General features: G+C 38.9%; 1 protein-coding gene and 1 long non-coding RNA gene across 3 annotated transcripts in view; one reads left to right on the top strand and one right to left on the bottom strand.

Annotated features, from left to right (window-relative positions):
* The window catches only part of FTO (FTO alpha-ketoglutarate dependent dioxygenase), a 332,160-nt gene that overhangs the window by 5,124 nt on the left and 310,979 nt on the right, over positions 1-16,057 (top strand). The window lies entirely within an intron of this gene.
* LOC120384345 lies at positions 261-15,946 on the bottom strand. Of its 2 annotated transcripts, none has more exons than XR_005588762.1 (3): positions 15,778-15,946; positions 12,573-12,714; positions 261-380 (listed from the first exon to the last, which is right to left on the bottom strand). It is a non-coding gene; the product is annotated as an uncharacterized LOC120384345 (long non-coding RNA). The 2 variants fall into 2 exon arrangements; XR_005588761.1 differs by lacking the exon at positions 261-380 and adding an exon at positions 3,681-3,850.

Here is a 16,057-nt window from a genome sequence, read left to right as displayed (position 1 = left end):
TTGCCCAGATTAGAAGTTTGCAGGTATAAGATATCAATAAGTGCTAAGAATGTAAATTACTTGGATTTTTATTGCAAGCTCTAGTTTGTTTTGTCGATTGTGTCCTGTAAGGAGAGCATGTCAGAGACTAACACAAAGAATGTTTGTATTTTACTATCTTGAAAATATTCTCTCCTAAAGCTCTGAATATTTTTCCACTGTCATCTGTAACTTTACAAATTTGGCTTCTGGCCCAGCATCTGGCTGCTGAGTTCCTTCAGTTCCCGTTGATTTCAGTGAGAGGTAACAGGTTCTGGACTGGGAGTTGGGAGACCTGGTTCTATTCTCTGCTGTGCCACTGACCTGCTGTTGCTTCACCTCTCTGTTCCTTTTAAGCTGTCCTGGGATAAGAGGGAAGGTCATTGCATGGATGGGTAACTAGTTAAAAGATCAGGAGTACTTGTGGCACCTTAGAGACTAACAAATTTATTTCAGCATGAGCTTTCGTGAGCTACAGCTCACTTCTTCGGATGCACAGAATGGAACACACAGACAGGAGATATTTATACATACAGAGAACATGAAAAGGTGGAAGTATGCATGCCAACAGGAAGAGTCTAATCAATTGAGATGAGATGAGTCTAATCTCAATTGATTAGACTCTTCCTATTGGTATGCATGCTTCCACCTTTTCATGTTCTCTGTATGTATAAATATCTCCTGTCTGTGTGTTCCATTCTGTGCATCCGAAGAAGTGAGCTGTAGCTCACGAAAGCTCATGCTGAAATAAATTTGTTAGTCTCTAAGGTGCCACAAGTACTCTTGTTCTTTTTGCGGATACAAACTAACACAGCTGCTACTCTGAAACCCGTAGTTAAAAGATGGGAAACAAAGGGTAGGAATAAATGACCAGTTTTCAGAAGGGAGAGAGGTAAATAGTGGTGTCTCCCAGGGGTCTGCACGGGGCCCAGTCCTATTCAACATATTTATAAATGATCTGGAAAAAGGGGTAAACAGTGAGGTGGCAAAGTTGGCAGATGATAGAAAACTACTCAAGATAGTTAAGTCCCAGGCAAACTGCAAAGAGCTACAAAAGGATCTCTCAAAACTGGGTGACTGGGCAACGAAATGACAGATGAAATTCAATGTTGATAAATGTAATGTAATGCACATTGTAAAACATAATTGCAACTATACATGTAAAATTATGCGGTCTAAATTATCTGTTACTACTCGAGAAAGATCTTGGAGTCATTGTGGATAGTTCTCTGAAAACATCCACTCAATGTGCAGCAGCAATAAAAAAAAAAAAAAGCGAACAGAATGTTGGGAATTATTAAGAAAGGGATAGAGAATAAGACAGAAAATATCATATTGCCTCTCTATAAATCCATGATTCGCCCACATCTTGAATACTGCGTGCAGATGTTGTCGCCCCATCTCAAAAAAGATATATGGGAATCAGAAAAGGTTCAGAAAAGGGCAACAAAAATGATTAGGGGTACGGAACGGTTGCTGTGCAAGGAGAGATTAATAAGACTGGGTCTTATGATAGAGGTCTGTAAAATCATGACTGGTGTGGAGAAAATAAATAAGGGAGTGTTATTTACTCCTTCTCCTAACACAAGAACAAGGTGTCACCAAAAGAAATTAATAGGCAGCAGATATAAAATAAACAAAAGGAAGTATTTTTCACACAATGCACAGTCAACCTGTAGAACTCCTTGCCAGCAGATGTTGTGACGGCCAAGACTATAACAGGGTTAAAAAAAGAACTAGATAAGTTAATGGAGGATAGCCATTGATGGACCTATTAGCCAGCATGGGCAGGGATGGTGTCCCTAGCCTCTGTTTGCCAGAAGCGGGGAATGGGTGACGGGATAGATCACTTGATGGATGGATCACCTGTTCTGTTCATTCCTTCTGAAGCACCTGGCATTGGCCACTGTCAGAAGACAGGATACACTACTGGGCGAGATGGACCTTTGGTCTGACCCAGTATGGCTGTTCTTATGTTCCTTTGTTGCCTCTCTCACCCTTTATTTTATTTATTTAGATTGTAAGATAAAGGGGCAGGGACTGACCCTTTTATATGTATAGTGCCTAGCACAGTGGTCTCTAGGCACTACTGTAATACAGATAATTAGTAATAATAACTGGTGTTTCAGGTGCACACCACCTCCCAAAATGGAGCTTTTTAAAAACAGCAAAACTGTTTCAATGGCCATGTTCCTGCATCAGGATTTGTTAACGTGGACCCGTGCCCTTTTTGGAGTGCTAATGAAGTCATTGGGATATTGCTTGTGAGACATTCTAACAGTTCTTCTTGTTGCAAGATCAGGGTCTAGAACTGGAGGATGGATGATTATTTTTAAGAAAAGTGTTTAGTAATGTTGCATGAAGATGATTCGCCCTGAGATGTGGGGCGGGAAATCTTCAATCAGATTTTCTTTTTTATGCTTAAAGTGTCAAGTTGATCTTCACTCTAGCAATGCTTGTAGAAGTGTTTACTTTGTAATTACCCCCTCATTGCTATTTTCGGTTTTATTGTAATGGATCCAACCTACATTATTTTTAAAAGAATCAGCCTTACCAAGAGTATATTATGTGTGCTTTCTGCAAAAGGTTTAGGCCTTGATCCTGCAACTGTACATAAGCTTCAAGTGGACTCTGCTTGGTTATACAGGTCTGCCTGCAAGATGGGGCTCAACAGACATTTAAAATTCCTATTCATAGGCTAGGATAACTCTTGTATCCCATGCCCACGGGTAATGTATTTAATTACACACATGCTTCAGTGTTTGCAGGCCAGTGGCTCCATAGCAATTTCTTCCACATTTTGATACATGACATTAAAAGTTTAAGATTTATTTCTATCAGTCTCCAAAAGGTGCAGTTATTTTTTTTTTAACATAAGCAAACCATTAGTCACCCAAGTTAGTCCCATTGAACTTAAACCAGTGGAATCTCTGAGGTGCCCAAACCCCCGTTCCCCCCCCCTGCTGCTACCCCCAGAATCCCTCTTAAGTGTGTTAGTGCGTGTGCTCTCATGTGTATGGGGAATGATGCCAGAATGGTGGCATATCCTTTCATGTGCTCTCTCACACCCCGCACCTGAGCAGATATCCATTTTGTTTTTTGTTCTTTATATCCACAGTTGGGATGCTCTAGCCCCATGTCATTTGTTTAGTTCTAACTTCATTAGTGAATACCCCTCTTCCATAATCTTCAAGAACACAAAGTAGAGATCCTTAAAAGCTAGCACTGAAATTAAGAAAATTATCAAATCCTTGGAGTTCTCTAGGAACTCCTTGGAAGGCATTGTCCAATATAAAGCTACACTTATCTGCTCCCTTCTTTTTCAGGGTATATCCATAGTATTATTGTATGGGTATGGTTGAAAAGGAATTGACCTCTGAAAGATGGTGCAGGCTGTCTGCCTCTTTTCTTTGTGCACTAATGAATTGTGTGAAAGCAGTAGTAGCTAGAACTGTGTGGAATATTTAAATCTGAAGTTAGGGCAAATATGTCTGCAGATTTACCACAAAAGTAAAGAAAAATAAAACCACCCCTTGGATTTTTTTTTAAAGGAAAATAGAACTTTGTGTTCAAATAGTCCAATTTCACTCAACAATGGTCCTCTTTCTGGGCAGGGATAGCACAGATTTGGTTTTATTTGGATAAAATTAATTTTTGCACTGTGATGGTTGTTCATATAAAACTGGGGTATATTGTTGTGTAATACCAGAAGCAGGAATCTGTCTTCAGAGTCTGCACATACAGCACATGATGTTAATGGTATTCCACATTAGCAGCTCCAGAAGTGAATCTTCCCTCTTGAAATTAAACCATGATGGAATCACATTGTTCCCTGTGGAAACAGTGATAAAACTTTCATTGATTTCAGTGGGAGCAGGATTGGGTTCTAATTATGGTTACAATAATTCATCCATATTCTCAGTTATTCAGTTTACCTTTAATGACCTAGAGCATCAACATATTAAATGATCTTCTTGCCTTCTGTTACCAAATGGGAGTATAATATTGTATTCTATTATATATGATACTGAACTACAAAGTATGTTTATGAATATTACCATTTAAAACATTGTTATGAAATATACTTTATTATGGATTCTTGAAATCCTCCGTATAATAAATTATAGTGCAGTAGTTTACAAATCGTTTGTTTTAAAGTTATGATAGTCTTACTGTGGAAGGAAACTCTGGACTATTGTGTTTTACTTAAGCAGCCTCTCTTCCATTATACTGCACATAATGCACCCTTCCTAGAAGAATTACATCTCTATCCCCTAGAATTTGTTCAGTTTAATTTTGCCCTTTTATCTGCTGCTCATCCCACTACTTTTATTTAAGAGTGTAAAGTTACTTTAGTGTAACTGCTGTTGTCACCTTTGCCCTCAGCTAATCAAATAGTTTACCTTGAGGGAAGCATTTATCTCCCACTTTCATTATTATTATTTTCGTAGCTGTAAAGATATATATTTTGTGTCTGCAGAAGGCTGTAACAGTGAAACGAGGTATTGATCTGCTGTATTTGGCAATTTCTTTCCACCTTGCCATCGATATCATGTCAGCCTCTGTCTGTACTGTGGTTGACCTCACAAATAGCTCTTTATGTTCCCATTGGATTCAAATGATATACTATGCTGAAAACTAAATCAATGAATGATTATAAAGTTTTTAGTATTATTTCATGACCCTGAGGCAACTGGTGCTCCATGCATTGAATACTTGAAAGGATACCTAGTATGGTAAAACAGGTGTTGCTACTTTTGCTCTTATAAAGCTGGAAACATTATAGCTTAGGTCTTAAGTAACCGTGCACTTTGATATTTTTGTGATTATTTTATAAGTTGGGCAAATCTGTGTTCAAATTCCTTAAGGGCCTGACTAGAGGCAACTCACATTACTTGGAAGTTTTGCCTCCTTAAAGAACAGTAGGATTGGACTCCAATGAGTCTTACGGCTACAATGGAAACAATTGAAATTACTTAAGAGCAAAAATTCTCCTTTCTGTTCCGTGCAATGTTGCATATCGTGCGATCCCCACAAAATGAAAATCCAGTTCTGCCCAGTTCTAGGTAAGAGCCTAACTGGCACACAGTGCTCTGAGACAGAGATGGGTTGTAATCGATAAATACATTGGAATAAGTAGTGTTATGTAATGGGCCGTGGGATGTTTACTGCCCATTCACAGCAGGCAGAATTAAAAAAACATCTAGAAGGAGAAAGGGCTGAATCAACTATGCTAGGATTTGAATCTGTGGTAACAGGGGATTTACGGTTTTGTTCCCCACCCCACCCCAAAATCTAGGCCATCGTTACCTGATGCTTCCCTGCTCTGTTTTCTAGAGCAATGTTTTTCAACTCCTGGGGGTCTGCAGACTCTAAGATTTCCAAAGGGGTCTGCACTTCCATTTGAAATTATTTTAGAGGTCCACAAATGAAAAAAGGCTGAAAACTACTGTTCTAGAGTTTGTGGTTAAAAAAAGTATAGATAGTTGGTCATATTCGTGCATCTTTTAATCTGTTGTGCTTTCTCTTAAGTTTTAATAAGATGTTGGTTGATAAACTTTCCATAGAAAAGGAACTGGACACATGCTAATTGGAATTAAGCCTCTCCCATCCTATGAAACTGGATAGTGGATTAGGCACTTGTACTGTTAATGCTTGATCTTGCGAGATGTGGTGTATTTGTAGTATTTATGTCACTTTCTGTTTTGCTGGTGGTTCAGCTGAAAATAAACTAAGGGTCCAGTTGTGCAAACACTTATTACCAGGTGTGGTGCTTACTATAGTGAGTAACTACATTGAAGTAGCCCTGTGAAATAATCAGTGGGTATTAGCACTATGTATGGTAGCTAGTGTTTTGCATGATTGAATCCTACATGTGGAGAAAAATGTGATGTAAAACAATGGGCTAATGGATTCTACAAATGGTATTTCTGCATCAATAATGTGATTCAACTATATACATTTCTTAAAAAATTATTTTAGTTCTGTTAATTAAGGGCAAATATCCCTAGCTCTCCACTTCACCCAGCCTAGGCAGATGGAATTGGTGCAGGGAACTTCTACATGTAAAATTATCCTGATCCCTAGGCTGTGTTACAGCTCTGATGCTCTAGGGCAGGGATAGGCAACCTATGGCACGCAGGCCGAAGGCGGCACACAAGCTGATTTTCAGTGGCACTCACACTGCCAGGGTGCGGGCCATCAGTCCAGGGGGCTGTGCATTTTAATTTAATTTTAAATGAAGCATCTTAAACATTTTAAAAACCTTATCTGCTTTACATACAACAATAGTTTAGTTATATATTATAGACTTACAAAAAGAGACCTTCTAAAAACATTAAAATGTATTACTGGCACGTGAAACCTTAGATCAGAGTGAATAAATGAAGACTCGGCACACCACTTCTGAAAGGTTGCCAACCCCTGCTCTAGGGAATCCAGGCTACTACTCCTTGGGTGATGGTGGCCAGCAGATGAATGTAGCAGCAGATTAACAGCACTACCACTCCTCTGTTAGACTTCGAGAGAGAGAATTGTGGAACTATATTCCACTGTCTTACAAAGTGTTGACACCTTTGCCAGGCTCCCCTAATCTATCTTTATATGTTCCCCATCACCATAATACTTGAACTACAGTCTGTCTGTCTACCTGTTACTTGTGTAGCTTCCTTTACTTAAATATCTGAGTGTCACAGTTCACAGGACAGCTTCACCTGTGTCCCCCCCCCACCCTGTGGTCCATCAAGCGCACCCATTCTAAGCTTCCAGCTCCTCAGTAGTCACCTCCCTGTGGCAGAGACCCATGTCTGTCTCCCTCCTGACTGGGATTTTTCCAGGGTGAACCATTTGTTGCCTACCTGTGATATTCCCACCAAGACAGACAGCCTAACCAGGCCAATGTCTACTCTATGCTTCCTCTCCAGATGCTCAGAACAGAGTAGTTGCCAGCAGTTACAAGTTACCACATAATTCTTTATAAGCAAGCGCATCTATTCTTAAGGTAAAAGCATTACAGAGAAAACATATTAAAACAATAAAAGATGCATGATAAAAACCTTTCCACAGATTACCTATCAGCCTTATGGGACCCTAGCAGATTAAGTCCTTACAACCCTTTCCTAAGAATGGCCCCCAACTTCGACATATGGTCCTGTCCATTTGCTGAATCAAAAATAAAGGCCCTGAGTCAGTTTAAACTTGGGCTATGTATCCAAAAGTCCTGTTTTTGTCTGTTGGTCTCTGGAGAATCTAGTTTGAACTAATATATGCAGGTCTCCCAGGAGATAGTATCTCTCTTGGGGGTTCAACCTTACTGATTTGTCTTTATCACCACCCACTCACTGTTTTTAGTTCCTGGAGGAGCTGTGGTAGCCCTCCCCCATGATTAGCACACAGTCTTACATAAACCACTCATTTAAAACAATGGACCCAAAAGATACTATATGGTGTTGCAATATCTGTTACATCTTCCTCTTTCAGAGGTTACAGACAATCCTGGCCCACAATAATACACAAACTTAATACAATAAGGTCTTTCAATGATATTGCAGGAAATTACCATAACTGTCATTCTGAGGACTTTCTGATCCTTAATGCATTTATCTTCACAACACCTCTGTGAGGTATGGCTGTGATGTCCATTTTACAGGTGAGGAACTGAGGCACAGAAAGACTAAGGCCAGGTCTATACTATAAACTTACATCAGTATAACTATGTCACTCGTGTGTAAAAATCCACACCCCTGAGTGACGCAGTTAGACCAGCCTAAGCCACAGCGTGGACAGCACTGTGTCGATAGGAGGACTTCTCCTGTCAACATAACTACCGCCTCTCATGGAGGTGTTTTAACTACGCCAACAGGAAAAGTTCTCTCATCGGTGGTGCAGTGTCTTCACTGAAGCGTTATAGCAGTGCAGTTGCACTGCTGCAGCATTTTAAGTGTAGACCTGCCCATAGTGGTCACACGGGAAGGTTACACGGGAAGCCTGTGGCACAGCAGAGAACTGAACCTGGGTCTCCAAGGTAACAGTGTAACCATCCTTCCTCTCACTCTTTCTCTCACTGTCTTCCTTCCCAGCCTGGAGGAGAAGTGGCTTGGTTTATTAGTATATTTTTTTCTGTGGAAATTTACCATGTCCTCTGCAGATAAGGCCTTTCACAGCTGCAGAGGAATGCTTATGATTTAGGCTTTTTTGGCCTGCAGACCTTTGAAATGCAGTGATTAGGCTGTTTTCACAAATTCTTTAGGTGCATTATTATTTATAGTTAGGTAAGTGCTGACCGTGTGACCAGTACTATAATAGACCCAAATAAAGATACAACTCACTGAGGAGTTTGTGCATAAGGTGTTTGTGTATGAGACAGGCAAGTAGTTTTCTGCTTTCTGAACCAAATGTATGCCTCATAAATAATGATGATTCGCTCTCTTTTTACTTTACAAAGCACACAATTTGTGAATAGGGCCTTTAATATGTCGGTGGCATGACAGAAAGTGGTACAAAGCAGTGTCTTGTGTCACAAGTGGGATGATACCAGTGACCCAGCAAAGAGGAAACAAGCACTTTGCATGTTGATCTGTTTTGTTAAAGGGCAGTATTTGGCCCCCATCAGTGCAGGAGAGATGGGCTGTTCATGAAAAGGGCATAAAAAACCTAACCCTTATGACACTTTGTCAGCCTGATTAAATTTAATGTCTGGCATTCGGTTTATGTGATAGATGGGAGGCATCACTGTTTATCTAATAAACAAAGCATTTCTTTTTTTCCATAAGTATTTTATATGTTAATACAGGCAAACCTGAATATGATCACACAATTTAAATGTGCAAACAGAAAATATAAATCTTGGCTGGCTATTGGTTAAAAATATGGTTTATATGTATTATGCAAAATAGTGCAATTTGATTGTTGATCATACTGTGCAAACATAACTCTTTAGAAACAGTGCTTTTAAACAAATATTAAAATATTGTTATTGAACAATTTATAATGGAAATTATTATGATTTTACAGAACAATGCAACATATTTATTTGCAGTGCTGTAATAGGTATGGTTCTATTGTAATATTAATACACAAATATAAAATCAGCGTTCCAGGTGTTTTTATTAACTCTGATTATAAGATGTTAGGATCCAGTCTTCTCATATTTTAAAGAAAATTCAGTATTTAGAAAACAGAGTTCAGTATGTATAATTTGAAAATGACTACAATCTGCTGAGAGAACCAAATAAATGCTTGTGGATTGTTGACTTTTCTGCTTAACATTTAAAAAAAAAAAGTTTAGGTGCCTTTTTAAAAAAGAAAGAAAAAATCTAGCTTGCTTTAAACAATTGCTGAAGAGCTCTGCTTAACCTTATATTTTGCATGCATTCGTGATTTGAAATAGAAATAAGTCAAATTTGAGGCAGACAGCTTGAATGGCATGCTGTCAGTTTGGCTGTTCATGAATTGGCAATGGTCTCGTTTAGGACCTTCAGATATGTGTCTGCTTGGACAGAATGAGAACATTTTGCATGTTCTTCAGTAGACAGCCACTCCTTGCTGCCTCACAATATGCAGTGGTGCATGACAGTTGCCCTTCATTGCTGTCTTCTTAGAGCTTAACCTTTGACCCTCCACTTAGTTGCTGTGCAGCAGTTGGAGCAGGCCAAGATGTTCATGAATGACGGGCATCAGCCTGCAATGTGCTTGTCATTATTTGACTGTCAAAAGTAGCCGGCTATTGGGCTCCATCAAGGTTTGAAACCTATGTGCAATAGTCCATATTACTTAACTTCCAGGGCTGTCAACAGGATGATCAAATGTGCATAAAATATAAGTGTGTTGAATACATCTTCAGTCATAAGATAGGAAGAGTTTTGTGTGTGTGTGCGCTGTACGTATTCAGATGACTTTCACAGGGCCAAGAGGTTGAATCTGTTGCCAGGGTAAAAAGTGAACTGTTGTCTCTTGTGGTCTAAGTTTCAAATAACACAATTTAGATTTGAGCAGCTCTGCCAGTTAAACTCTCAGCTTGTCTTGCGTATCCCATCAGCTTTTCAGCCAGCAGTATAAGCAACTAGATACTAGATCAGTGGTGCCTGAGGTTAACTGTCAAACTGCAATGTTCATTTTGGATCTCACTGTAATGTAATATTATAGAGAGAGAGGTCAGCTTGTGTGATTTGAAAAGCAGTTGTGAATAGCTGAAGTACTGATTATGTCAGCTACAGTATACCTTAAGGAGTCCAGTATAGAAAGCTTAATTGATTATAATAAAATAAGAAATCAAAGGCAATATAGAATAGCCATTTTTCTGTCCAAGTGCAGAATACTGTGCATAGAAACTGTTCATATTTAGGAGGGTCATGTCCTGTTTTTAGCATAATATTCACTGTCTGTTACCGTTCCTGCAAAAAGCTTCTCTACTGCAGTTTATTATAATGGATTTAAAAGGTGTCCGTATATTTTCTCCCATTATGTCCTCGTTTGTACATTTCAAGTGGTATATATTTTAAAAAGAAAATATCAGATTAACAGGTTTTGGTTCAGCATAGGTTCTTTACAATGTAAAACTTTAATCCAAATCAAATGAAATAGCACTATCTTGCCAATTGGTTAAATTATACTCACTGTGCTTATTTGTAAATATTTTTGTACATTCAAAAAAAGACTTCCCAAAACCTCCAGCTTTCATAAGGAAAACAATACAATCACATAAAGCTGAAGGTTGGCAAGTGCCTAGGAATAGCAACCCACATTTGTTCACTTCATATTTTTATGCCCTTTATGTATTTTCAGAGGCAGCTTTCACTCTCCCTTGTTGATAGTCAGTGTCAGTTGCAAGAGACCTCTGTCCAAAAGCATTGGTCTCAAAAATTAGATCATGGCATGGAGGGCTACATGAAGTCTTCACCCTTCTTCTTGCCATTAATCTCAAATGCTGGTATTGTCTGATAACAAACAGTCCAATCCTTTGATTTCAGTATTTGCTTGTGCATTTGTTTTAATATCTGAGATGGATTATAATTTTTTGTACATTTTTCAAATGTGTGCACACTACAAATGTACATAATTAATTTACCAAGCAAGCTGATTCATACTTATCAGGATTTGCTGTATAGTTATCAACCAGTACAACCATTTTCACAAGTATTTGAGACTTGTGACCACTAACTTTGCTATTAGTAAATGCCTGCTGGGGGGACCCACTTTTTTAAAAGGATGTATAAGTGCACTGAATGAATACATTTTGGTGCAGGGATTAATTTTTGAAAATTATGTGCATACAAAAAACGAGCACATAACTGAGTGCGTAATTCATGCAGCAGTTGTACTTGCAGATCAGGTATCTGAACATGCAGGCACCCAATTTTGGCCTGTATAGTTTTTTAAATTACACCACAGAGTCCCAGCAAAATCAGCTGGACTCTTTCCAGACGAAAGTAATACTGATTCCCAATCATGGTCTGCGAGAACCCAATCCTGCTTCCCGTTGTAGTCAGTTGACTTCAGCGGAAACAAAATCAGGCTTGTAATCCTAGTGGGCTCTAGTTTTATGGAGGCCAAATGCTCAGTTCCAGGAAAATAGAAAAGTTCTAAGTCTGTCAACATCAGCCCTTCCAGTTAATGAGAAAGGGTGGTTTTGTATTAAGGGTGGAATACCTAGTCTCCCTGGAACCACAGTTTTATATATATATATTCCCATGCTCTGGATGTTATGGTATAGAATGTCAAATATATAATAGGCAGAAGATGGTAATTTATATTATCCCAGCCTCATCTTACATGTTATGAGGAACAGTGGCTTAAAGCTATTATCTAGCTCAAGCCAGGGTAGTAAAAAAACCAGTGAACTTGCACCAATGACTTTAGGGTGTCTGGTTTTCAATCAGAAATCCAGTGGAAAAGGGGATCTGACGGTGTCTGGTCAGATCTACTGTCCCACAAAGTCTGGTTACTGAAGGCAGGGAGGCACCAAGTAATCACCCATGCCAGCCCCTACTTAGCTGCGGTTGCCTCCTACCTGCATCAGCGGCTGCAGCTCCCAGCCCCAGCTCTGCAGGAGAGTCCCTCCCAACCCACACAGGGAGGAGGGGAGAGGGGAAGAGCAGCAAGGGAAGAGGAAAGAGGAGCGAACTGGGGGTGGGGCCTCAGGAAGAAGGGGCAAGGGGTGGGCCTCAGGGGAAAGGGGAGGGGCAGGGGAGTTTCCGGCACTCCTACTAGAGTGTCCAGTTTTTATATATTATAAAGTTGGCAACCCCAGACTTGACTGAGATGTTGGAAGAAAAACAACTGTGGATGAGGACTAGTGTGGATAGGTGCCATTGTGATGTGGAATTCTGTTTGCAATGTGCACCAGACTATAAACAAAATTCTGGATTTTTTGGAAGGAAAGAAACTTCTGAAGTTGTTGGCATACTGGAAGATGTTTTCTCTGGATTCTTTCTTCCAATTTCAAGAAGTATTAAAAAATATACATTTATGTTTGAGAGGTTAAAGATCTACGGTCCTATGTTGCCTCTTGAAAGAGAAATAAATCATATTATCCAAAATAAAAGAATGAGAGATACCTTAAGGGAAGTGCTTCGTTGTCACATATATACTCCGCAGTATAAATATCAGCTTGTCTCAAAGGTTGAGACCTTTGTAGTGCATTCTTTGAGGGTACAAACCTGTCTCTCTTCTGACTTTAATGCAATAGCTGTGAAATATCTGTATTAGGTAAAATAGAGGTTAAGGTACCTTAAGGGCACTGAATTCTTATCTTTTTTCTTTTTTTTTTTTTTACTAGCGGTGGTGTCAACATGTACTAAAATGTGATGACCTACTCTTCTCTTTGATAAAAGGAAAATGACCTGTCTAGTGTGGATGGAGATAGTTGCCTTAGGCAGATTATATTGTCACCTTCTTTACTATCAGCATGTATAAAAATAAAAAAGGCCAGGATATTTCTGTTTACCATAGAAGTATTTGACATTTCTAGCTACTGATAAAATATACTCGGGGGTGGAAAGGAAGAACTGGTTTACATTACTAAATAAGGTTGTGAAGAAATGCAGAGATTCTTTATTGTGTGAGTTCTTGGTATCATAGGACATACGCACGTACCAAGAGATTCCGTCCATTGACCTCAGATTCTCAAGGTTCAAGTTCTGCATTTAACCCTGGTTTTCACTTGTCTTAGGTCTTTTGGTGAATGAACAAAGACTCTGACATCTCTTGAGTCATGGGGTAATGTATGTGTTTAAATATTGAACCGAATCACAATTTGTGATTTGAGCAGACACTTTCCTAGTGTAAAAGGCTTATTATTATTAAACAGTGCCTAGAGCCCCAATCAAGATCTTATGCACCTATTAGCCATAGCTTCCATTTATGTTTCTGAAGCAAAGATAACTTTGGGGTCATTATTTCCTATTACTCTGGAATATAGAAAATTCATAGATGGCAATATGGAGATAACTGAGGTGTTTAATAAAATTATAGACCTAAGGTGTATCAAAGTAATGATTGAGGATAAATTGATGAATATTATGCCAGACACACACAAATATACAGTGACATACCATGTTTTTCTTTACAGTGGTCATGTATTCTCTGAGCACTCAAGAGACTAAAGGCAAAATTAGTTCTAAGCCCCTGTCTTGGTGTACAAAGGAGGCATGTGCTCAAGGAGTGCTCTGCACCTTACATTAAAAATAGAGGTCTAGCACAACTTCTGTACTTCAAGATCAGGAAGCTCAAGGATTGCATAGAGCTAGTAATATTGGGGGACAGAGCTGGCCTCACATGGTAGGAGTACATACTGCCTCATCTCACAAGGCAGTGCAGTGGCTAGGGTGACCAGTCAGCAAGTGTGAAAAATCGAGGCGGGGGTGAGGGGTAATAGGAGCCTATACAAGAAAAAGACCCAAAAATTGGGACTGTCTCTATAAAATTGGGACATCTGGTCACCCTAGCAGTGGCTGAGACTCCTCGTGCACTCTGGATCTCCAGAGAGCATTATTTTTTAATCAAGCAATGCCTCTCATTGTTCCTGCTGAAGTGGTGCACTTCTGCACAACCCCCAGTGTAGGAGTATGTCTTTAGAGGTGCAGGAGTGTTAAAATATTATTGCTTTTCCTTAATGAAATTTCATAAAGATCTTTTTGATTAATCTTTTATTTAAATATTGTTTAAGGGGGAGTATAGTAAGTACTGAAACAAAACAAACAAACAAAAAAGATAAACTACACACCTGTCCAAATAATCAGGATGTAGTGCCCAGGGAGAAACATAATGTAGTTTTTCAAACCTGACCATAAATGTAAGTGGGGGAAAATAAAAAAAGGAAAATAATATAAGGTCAAATGGCACCATTTTATCACATCAGTTGAGGCTTTAGTATAACTTAATAATAAGGATTTAGTCCCTAGCACATACAATGGGACAGTCACTCCTTTTAGATGGTGCTAATTTTTTTTTAAATGCTATCACAGAAGACATGTAATTAACTTCTAGGTTCATGTTTCATACTTGAGGAGGCCAAATGTGCATTTTTCTCAGCACACTAAAGATTGCTGAGTGTTTAAAAGGCAAGATGCATATTTAAGGTGTAGATGGAGTGTCCAGAATATTACTCATGATATCTGTAACAGAAAACCAAAAAGATTTCACATCTGTTTCCCCCGAAGATGTGGAAGGAGGTTTCAGTAGAATTAATGTAATTTCTGCAATATTGTTATTGAAGCTCATTACGTTATCTATCTTAAGAAGTCCCAGCAGTCAGTGAGGAAGTTGGAAGGTTTATCAGTGCTGGGTATTGAGCTCAGTTACAACAAAATAAGGTATGATCCCAAGGAGGATGTTAACTCTTGCTTGTTGATAAGTAAATCAGGATGCTAAAAACTCAAAGGATGACTGCAAGTGTCAAACATTAAATTTCTCTCTTTGGAGCCTGAAGACAAAAAGTTTACTTCCAGTTCATTGTAGCTGTATAGAAACAGCTATAGTGGGGAGGGGTTCTCTAGACATGAAAAAGCCAAATAAATAGACTACCGACTGACAAAGGAGCATAAGCAGACATACTACTATTCAAGTCAATGGAGTAGCACTTATTTATGCTGGTGGTGAATTTGCCCCAACTCCATGCTTCCCTTGGCATTTAATGTGATGTCATAATGTCAGTTGAAACAAAATTTCCAGTGAAAAAGTGTTCATTCTGGAGAGAGGTGATGAATTGAATCAACTTCAAAAAGATATGCTATGAGAATAATTTTGGGGAAGTTATAGGGCTTTGTTTTACAGGAGGTCACACTAGATAATCACAATGGTCCCTTCTGGCCTTAGAATCTATGAACTTTCAATAAATCTCTTTGATTATTAGGAATCTAAATAAAGGCAACAATTTGGTCTTCATACCTCTCTGTATACTGGTTAAATAGTGCATTGGTGTATCAGGCCTCTTCTATCTTAGTGCTACCCAGGCAGCCTTGGGTGTACAAAACTGAAAAAAGAATGGCAGTAAGGGAGTAGAAAACAGCCATTCCCAATCCAGTGATCCAGTTAGCTCTGTAGAACTCTTTAGACTTTTATTTCTGCAAGAAAGTGGTGTCTTTGGGGCATGGGTGTGAAGGAAGGGGAAGTAGATGTGAAAGTCGATGGTGGGGTTAATTAATGTTGGGGGGTGAATTGGGCTGTTGTTGTGCTCCTTTTACAAGGGATTTGTTGCTTCAAAAAAATAAATAAAAAAAGGAAAGTATTTAATGTATCGAGTAGTTAGTCTTAAATTCTTACCAAATTTGCCGTAGATAAACAGATCATGTTACTCCGCCCAACATTACCTATGGGGTTAGTGGAAATGCTGACATGATGTTATTTTGTTATCAAAGTTTTTAAGGGAGATGACTGTAGCTCTCAAAACCTAAAAATTTTACATGAGCATTTACTGCTGCAGCCTCTGTGCTGGGATCACGTGGTGTCTGAAATGTTAACAAGAAACCTCATGGAATTTCTACTGACAGTTGGTATGGCTTTATGACATTATGCCTGCAAAACTGTGTATGTCACATTTGTA

The sequence above is a fragment of the Mauremys reevesii genome, linkage group 16 (genome assembly GCF_016161935.1).
Source record: "Mauremys reevesii isolate NIE-2019 linkage group 16, ASM1616193v1, whole genome shotgun sequence".
Taxonomy (NCBI): domain Eukaryota; kingdom Metazoa; phylum Chordata; order Testudines; family Geoemydidae; genus Mauremys; species Mauremys reevesii.
Note: the sequence above shows the minus strand (reverse complement) of the source record. Positions and strands in the feature narration are given on the sequence as shown.